The sequence below is a fragment of the Misgurnus anguillicaudatus genome, chromosome 25, assembly GCF_027580225.2.
Source record: "Misgurnus anguillicaudatus chromosome 25, ASM2758022v2, whole genome shotgun sequence".
Lineage (NCBI taxonomy): Eukaryota > Metazoa > Chordata > Actinopteri > Cypriniformes > Cobitidae > Misgurnus > Misgurnus anguillicaudatus.
Genome location: NC_073361.2, coordinates 11,784,073 through 11,792,399, shown reverse-complemented (window position 1 = coordinate 11,792,399; position 8,327 = coordinate 11,784,073). Strand labels below are relative to the sequence as shown.

The 8,327-nt window shown below is 41.8% G+C and overlaps 1 pseudogene; it reads left to right on the top strand.

The window, feature by feature from the left end:
* The window catches only part of LOC141362192 (F-box/LRR-repeat protein 7-like), a 190,815-nt pseudogene that overhangs the window by 99,564 nt on the left and 82,924 nt on the right, over positions 1–8,327 (top strand).

Genomic DNA, 8,327 nt, shown 5'->3' with positions numbered 1-8,327 from the left:
GTTCAGCAGCAGGGCATCATGCTCGGCCATCAAGACTCACGCCTCTCCGCCACTTATCAGGAAGTTGAAGGGCGTTCGTCCTCAACCTCCTCACTGGGTAGGCTCACAACTGGGGTATAGCTGTATGGGAGTCGCAGGCTCCATGCTGTTCCTCCTTTGAGGATTTTCATTCTGAGATGACCCCTCTGTTTGACTGCTCAGCTCATGGGGATGAGGCTATATCCCAACTTTCCCAGCTTACCCAGGGACGAGGATCCATAACCGAATATTCTATTTGGTTCCACACACTGGCGGCAGCCTATCATTGGAACAAGGCGGCTCTGCAAGCACGATTCCTTGAAGGTCTGCACCAGAGTCCTGCACGGGTCCATTTTTGGAGACCCGTTCCCGTCCGTACCCGCAAAGTTCAGCACCAGATCCGACCCGTCACCCGTGATAATATCAAAATTAAATCCACACCCGCCCGGACCTGTTAATATTTGGCCCGTTACCCGACCCGTACCCGCATAAATCACACACGCTAAAATCATTCCAATTAAAGTGCTTTATTTTTTATCTCGTACCTCTCTCAACATCACAACAGCGTCATGAATAGGCTAATGAAACAGGCTAAATGTGCGCTCTGTTTTGTGCCATTTAAGTAGCCTATCGGCACAAATGGAATCTGGTAACTATACACAAATAGACATATTAATAAAAAACAAGAAAAATAACCTACCTACACAACCCCTGCTGTGCTCTTAAGTCTTGTCTCGAAATGCTTTCTAAGAGAAGACGTTCAGCTTCCGGCTATCAACAGCAAAACTTTATGCCAGAGTCCTGCAACGCTCGCTCCAACTAGGCTACGAGAAGAATCAACAAACTGGTTGCGCACTGTTGTAGTGGTGGTGACGTGATGGGTCAAATGTCATATGTTCCGTGTGTAATGGTAATTAGGGCGTGCACACCAAAAGTTTTTCAAACAAGCCGGCAGTCAGCGTTTTTCCTCGCTCGGCGCTGAGCGTCGAGAGTTGAAAGAGATTAAAGTTTGGGTGAAATGATCCGCTCGTCAATGTCAGTTGTCACACGGCCGTCCAATCACAGTGGAGAAGGGGCGGGACAAGTATCACAACAACTAACCGGCTTAAGTGTCACAGCTAAAAAGCGTTTGGCTGAAAAAACAGCTGTGTTTAAAAGTTTGGTGTGCACATCCTTAGACATACAAATTTTGCACATATTTTCATTTGCACTACTACCCGCCCACGCGGAGTTAATTATCCGCCCGCGGCCCGCCCGTGAATTTTAGGAATGTCACAATCCACCCATTTGAGACACTTTAATGCAGGTACCCGCGGGTACCCGACCCGTTGCAGGACTCTGGTCTGCATCACACCATCGCTGACGAGATTGCCACCCTTGACTTACCCTTGGACATGGAAGAACTCACCAATTTGTGCCTCAGAGTTGAGAGCCGATTAAAGCGACACCGTCTGTTACAACGTTCTCCACCGTCCTGGTGAACCCGTGACCAGGTCACCCCCTTTGTCACTCCACCCCAAGCCAGCGTGTCCGAGCCCATTCAGCTAGGATGCACTCGCCTCACACCACAACAGAAGGAGCGGCGCCTCCTCCAGGGCCTGTCTATACTGCGGAGGTCCAGGCCATCAGGCCGCTCTGTGCCCGTTAAAAGGGCGTGCTAATCTGTAGTTCGGGGAGTACAGGTGGGCACCATTCCAGTTTCCTCCCCTACCTCTCGCACCCTGCTGGCCTGTTGGCTCATCTTTGCGGGTCACGAACACTCCGGTCAGGCTTTAATTGAATCTGGGGACGAGGGGAACTTTCTTGATGCTGCTACCGCCCAAAGATGGAGAATCCCGGCTGTCCCGCTTTCTCAACCCATCCCTGTCTGGCCGTTGGCAGATTCCCCTTTCACCACCATAAGTCATGTCACCCCTCACGTAAGCCTTTTTCACCATTGTGAGACGTTAAGCCTGTACATCCTCGATTCCCCCAAAACTCCCATAATTTTAGGGCATCGTTGGTTGTCACAGCATAACCCTCACGTGGATTTGGCTAATAACTCTGTTTGAGCTTGGAGTCCTTATTGTCATGTGTCTTGTCTTGGTCCTGCCTTGCCTCCTGTCTCTGCTGTTTTTTGGGGTCCTGGAGGAGTATCATGATCTACGCTCTGAGTTCAGCAAATCACGAGCCACCTACCGGCCTCCGCATCAATCCTATGGCTTAGCCATCAACCTCCTCCCGTGCACTTCTCCGCCCAAGGGTCGCTTGTACTCCTTGTCAGGTCCTGAAAGAGAGGCCATGGACAAATGTGACCAGTCACGGAAAGTAGGAATACAAGTCGGATCTGGGCCATTTTGAGTTATTCACAGTTTATAAGCTTTTCAATGATGTGTAACACATGGAAATCTGATTAGATTTAGAGAAGTTGTGGCCATTTGAATTTAGAAACTCAAACTCAAAACTCAAACCGAGAAAATAGAGATGAAAGGGACTCTCTTTTCCAGCTGGGGGAGACAATAGGGGTCATTTACATCTAATTTAGCTAAGCCATACCCCCTGTAAAGCCGTTTTGAGATACAGATGTTCTAGCATTATGTAGTACTTTTGTGACAGAAGTCCGGATCACAAGTCGAATCCAGTCTGTTTCAGATGTGTGAATCATCCAATGACCATTTTTGTCCACAAATGCGTATAATCTGTGAAATATAGATATTTGTTTACCTAATGTAGATATTGTTTACATCAGATTTCGCACGAACAACTGGTTATAGAATATAATATACAATTTGAGGACTATTTACATCGTAACAAATAACACTCCGGTAATTACGTTCCGTTAAACACATGAACCCGCCTTCAAAGTTTGTATTTAAAATAGGGAGGTAGTATAATAGATGATCCAAACAGCACCATCGTAAACGTGATGTCCTTTAGGGATGTAGCCAAACGCTCGCTTGTTATCTCTCTATGGCTCTGGCTCGTTCCACCATCAGCCAATGACTTCCTACTAAATATTGATAGACAAAACATGTAGCCAATTATATAACGAATTCAACAATCTCTGTGTGACTTTTTTGTGTGTGTTTCACTTCATGCTGCGCTGCAAGAACTGACAGACAGATGATTCAAAGTATTGCGAGAGCGAGTCGAAATTAAACTACTCTGTAAGATTTCTTGAAGAGCTATCGCGGTACTTTGACATCATACGACTGCGGCGGGCAAAGTCAGTGACGCGGCTGACATACAACGTGGCTGACTGTTATTTGTTCCATCCCAGCTTCTTTATTTTTCTTTTGTTTTGTGCGCCCGAGCTTTGTTTACAGTCTGAGGAGACGCACGCTATAAGTTTGAAAAAAATAACTTAAACATGTCTGAGGAACAGTTCAGCTGCGTCACTACAGTCACGTGACTTCACAACAGAACCGAAAGAGAAGACAATGCTGAATAAAGTAGTAATTTTTGCTATTTTTAGACCAAAATGTATTTTCGATGCTTCAACACATTCTAACTAACCCACTGATGTAACATGGACTACTTTGATGCTGTTTTTATTAACTTTCTGGACATGGAAACCGTACATAGATTTTCAAAGGAGGGGAATGAAAGCTCTCAGACTAAGTCTGACGTTAAAACATCTTAAACTGTGTTCCGAAGATCAGCGACATAAGGGTAAGTCATTAATTACATTATTTTTATTTTTTGGGCAAACTATCCTTATTTAGTAGTCACGCTGCTACCTTTGGGGGCACAGACAATGACGCCCCCCGCTGCACAAATGTTATAATCTCCAGAAAAACAAACCGATTTCAACTGCAAAATGTACACTTTTAAATATACAAAAACTGCTATCTCAAACATGCAGAGGCTTCTTCGTGATCTCAACTAACAGATTCTGCAATAAAACGAAAATCACAAATTAAAAAAAAAAAAAAAAAAGTTCTCATTATCTTCAAACTTGTGCTGCCGACTTGTGTCACTAGTTTCCGTGAAGGGTCGCAAATACGTTCACGATTGTCTCCAGTCTGGGCTCATTTGCCACTCTTCCTCCCACGGCCGGTGCGGGCTTCTTCTTCGTACAGAAGAAGGACGGCTCCTTACATCCCTGTATCGACTACAGAGGTCTGAATGAGATTACTGTTAAAAACAAATACCCCTTACCTCTCATGTCTTCTGCCATTGATTTATTGCAGGGAGCCCAGGTCTTTACCAAACTAGACCTATGCAATGACTATCACCTGGTTCGCATCCATAAAGGTGATGAGTGTAAGACAGCCTTCAACACTCCATCGGGGCATTATGAGTACTTGGTTCTCCCTTTTGGATTGGCAATGCGCTGGCTGCCTTCCAGGGCTTCGTTAACGGTGTGTTGGGTGACATGGTCAACCGCTTGGTCTTTGTGTACCTGGATGATATTCTCATCTTTTCTCCCTCTCTCCAGGTACATACCCAACACGTGCGCAAGGTCCTCCAGCAATTACTTGAGAACCAGCTTTTTGTTAAGGTGGAGAACTGCGAGTTTCACGCTGACACTGTTTTGTTTCTTGGTCACATTGTCTCCCCAAAAGGCATCGAACCTGATCCAGCCAAGATTTCTGTCTTTATGTTTTTTCCCTGCATCTGGGTCTTCTCCTCTCTATCCATCATGACAAAAATCATTAAAATCATGACACATGCCACATCAAAACATGCAAATGATAAGAAATATTGATTATTAACATGGTATGACATTACATTCAGATGTATATATTTTAGCAAAAACAGATTGCTAAAATTCAAATTAATGGGATGTTAACTCTCTGGGGTCAACCGCGGCGGGGTGCTGCAAACTCTTTATTTTTAAATCACTCTGCAAAGAGACTTAGATTACTCTGATATGATTTATACATCATTTAAAACATTAAAGTGTCTAGTTTTTTTCTGTACACCCCCAATAAAAACAGAATGTTGTGCTTTTTGCAAAATTAGGAAAATAAACATAATGTGCGTTCTGTTCTCTCTCCCTCGGTGAAGTCCTTTCAGAAACGCGTCAGAAAAATTTACTGTAACTTAACGAATGCTTGTCATAGAAACCAAAGATAAATGTCTGCATAATACTTTGAATGTCTGCTTTTAAATGATGTAAGTGAAATCAAATATTGTCATTCGGTGTAAACTGCATGAGAAGGAGGAGAGGTACCGTATTTCTTCTGTTAGCTCATTATTTTAAATGAGCTGAGATCACCACGCCCCGCTCCATTGAAGTGAACGAGCAGAGACATCAATATGCATTACTCTTGCCTCCTGCCTGCAGTCAATCCCCAATCCAGTCTCTCCATTCCTTGACATGCTGAGTTGTTTCATCCGAGTGCACAAAACATAACTTCTAAATCCTTCTATATCCTTATAATTACTTGCGTGTGTTACTAAAAGTTATCTCCAGACGCGAGTGTTTTCTTTGTGCTTCTGTCAAACAGTACAGACGACGCGATTGGCATGCACACGAGTCAGTAAATTTGACGCTCTTTTTTGGTATTTTTATAAAAGACGCGATTGCATACTGCACATCTAAATCCTTATTTATTCCTGTCTATGCGTATATCTCTGCACAGCCAGTTTATTACACGCATGATCACACGCATGTCCACACATTACTTGTGCTGCTTTCACTATCAACACGTGAGTAATGGCGGCGGCTGTTAACAAACATTGATAAGTTTGCTCGTCCCTTGTTGTGTTTCTACTATAATGATTACAAAACCACAAATAAGAGTCCAGACAATGATAGGCAATTCTTCTTTTGAGCAGAGGTGGAAAGAGTAATAAAATATTGTACTCAAGTAAAAGTAACGTTACTTTAATAATATTTTACTTAAGTAAAAGTAAAGTTGCTTGTCTAAAAATCTACTCAAGTAAAAGTAAAAAGTAAGTCATTTTAACTTTACTCAGAGTAAAAGTTACTTTTTTTTAAAGCAGGGAGAGGTGGAGGATTCTAGTATAGTTAAAAATCGACAAGGGAATATAAATCTCAAACTAGTTGTATTTTATTGTAGGAACATTTTTACAATTAAAGTGCAATAACAAAAAGTTAATAAAATAAAAAGCTTTTTTAAACTAAGAAACATTTATGGAATTTTACATGTGAGTTATGCACTTTTGAAAATGGCCAGCAGCTAGTAAATACAATCACTATAGTAAGGTTGTAATTGATGTATTGCTGGTAACATACATTATTTTATAAAACTATATATAGTTTAAATGAGCATATAATGAGATGAGTGCCATGTCATACTTTTGACACATTTATTGTCTTCTAACTTCCCTGACCTAGGTACCTGATGTCAGACCTCTCTCTCTCTCTCTCTCTCTCTCTCTCTCTCTCTCTCTCTCTCTCTCTATCTATCTATCTATCTATCTATCTATCTATCTCTCTCTCTCTCTGCAATGTCTAATGATCTGCGCATTCTCGAGGACGTTCTGAAGTTGTGTTTGACTTGACGCGAAGCTGCTAGACCTCGGAAGATAATGTGCATGGTATTAAAACGCGTTGTGCAAATGAGTGATAAAAATCCAATTTTGTACCCAATTTTGTACGCAATTTTGTACCCAAAGCATGAATCCTACCTTTCATAGGAATGAAACACTTGCTTCGCGTCAGTGGAAAGTGGTCGCTTAAATATGACTGAACTGAGGCGGTCTGCATTAGCGCACACCTATCTCGTCCATCTCCATGGTTCTTTTTGCGTGTGTTTATCACCTTGCTTTATTAAAATATTTTTTACTCAGTAACGGATATGATTAAAAATGTAGTGAAGTACAATACTTTAAATAAAACATACTTAAGTAAAAGTAAAAGTACAGATTTTAAAAACTACTCAAAAAAGAAAAAGTACACAAAAAAACTACTCAATTACAGTAACGTGAGTAAATGTAATGCGTTACTTTCCACCTCTGCTTTTAAAGTGCCCATCTTATGACTGCTTTTCCACAAGTTATATAGGTGTATGAGTTCCATAAAGCATGTTTCAAAAATTGTTTGCTCGAAACAGCTTGTAGGAAAAGATTGTTACCCATCTCTAGGAGCCTCTGTTTCAGGGCATTTCAGATTGTGCCGTTTTGAGCTAATCATTACATATTTATGAGCTGCTGCTCCTTTGATCACGCCCCACTACTAACGTCATGTGCCCGTGCTCGTGCTCAGTGGTATCGTGAGCAGTACAGACCATACTGTGTTATTATTTTATATTATTATTAACGGTTTATGTTGCCAACAGACAAATCAAGCAAAAAAAGTATCACTAATAAGTACACTACAGGAGAAGAAACTCATGACACACAATGATTCCAGAGTAAATTGTGATGTAACGTTAGCAGTCTCAACAATAAACTCGTTTTCCCTGGACAATACTAACATATGCCCGTTATAAAACATTTTCAAACGCATTATTTTCGCAAATTACAGAAATTAAGACCCGGCGGGGGATGTATACTGCTTGTGGACCGCGTGCTAATTGCTAGAAGCTAGCGGGAGCTCCGGACCGTAAAGTTATAAGAGGCTCGGGGGTTAACTTAGCCTCGTCAGAAAAGCCGGTGCGTAAGGCCCGGTCTCGGTTAGTTTGGCAAAAAACTTTTAGCTCTAGCATCATAAATGTAGTATTTTGTGATAGAAGATGACAACATGCAAAATATAACGTGACTTCTTACCTTTTGTGTTTGATACAAAGATCGCGAATCGAATCCAGTCTGTTTCAGATGTGTGAATGATCCATGAAAGTCCAGTAAAATACAATACAAATAAAAAAATACATCAAATGACCATTTTTGTCCACAAATGCGTATAATCCGTGGGAGCTACATAGTCTGTTGTTTACATCAGATTTCGCATGAAGGTCTTATCGCCTACAATCTGATGACTATTTGCGTTGTAACACACTGTATATAAGATTACTCCGGGTTCCAATAACCACGCGTTAAAACTGTGTTTTTAAAAGTAGGCGTGAGTATAATCCATAATATCCAAATAGCGCTGTTATTTCCATGAGACATGATAACAGCATAGAGGTATCAGCAAAGTGACTGCTCTGTGCTCTCTCTAGCTCCCTGGTGGGTGGAGACCTGCGAGTGGGGTGGTGGGCGGGAAAATTCAAACTGAATGTGACGAAACGTTTTGTGACGTCACAACGGAGCTGAGTTTAAACTCGCGCAATCTGAGACTCAAGGCAGAGGACATTCAGAAATGTGTATCTCACTCAAAACAGCATGGATGGATTTTTTTCCAAGTTTGTATGCGTGTGGGAGCATCAGAGACACAAAATAACACCCCAAAACCCAGAAAAAGTGAGTTTTTCATA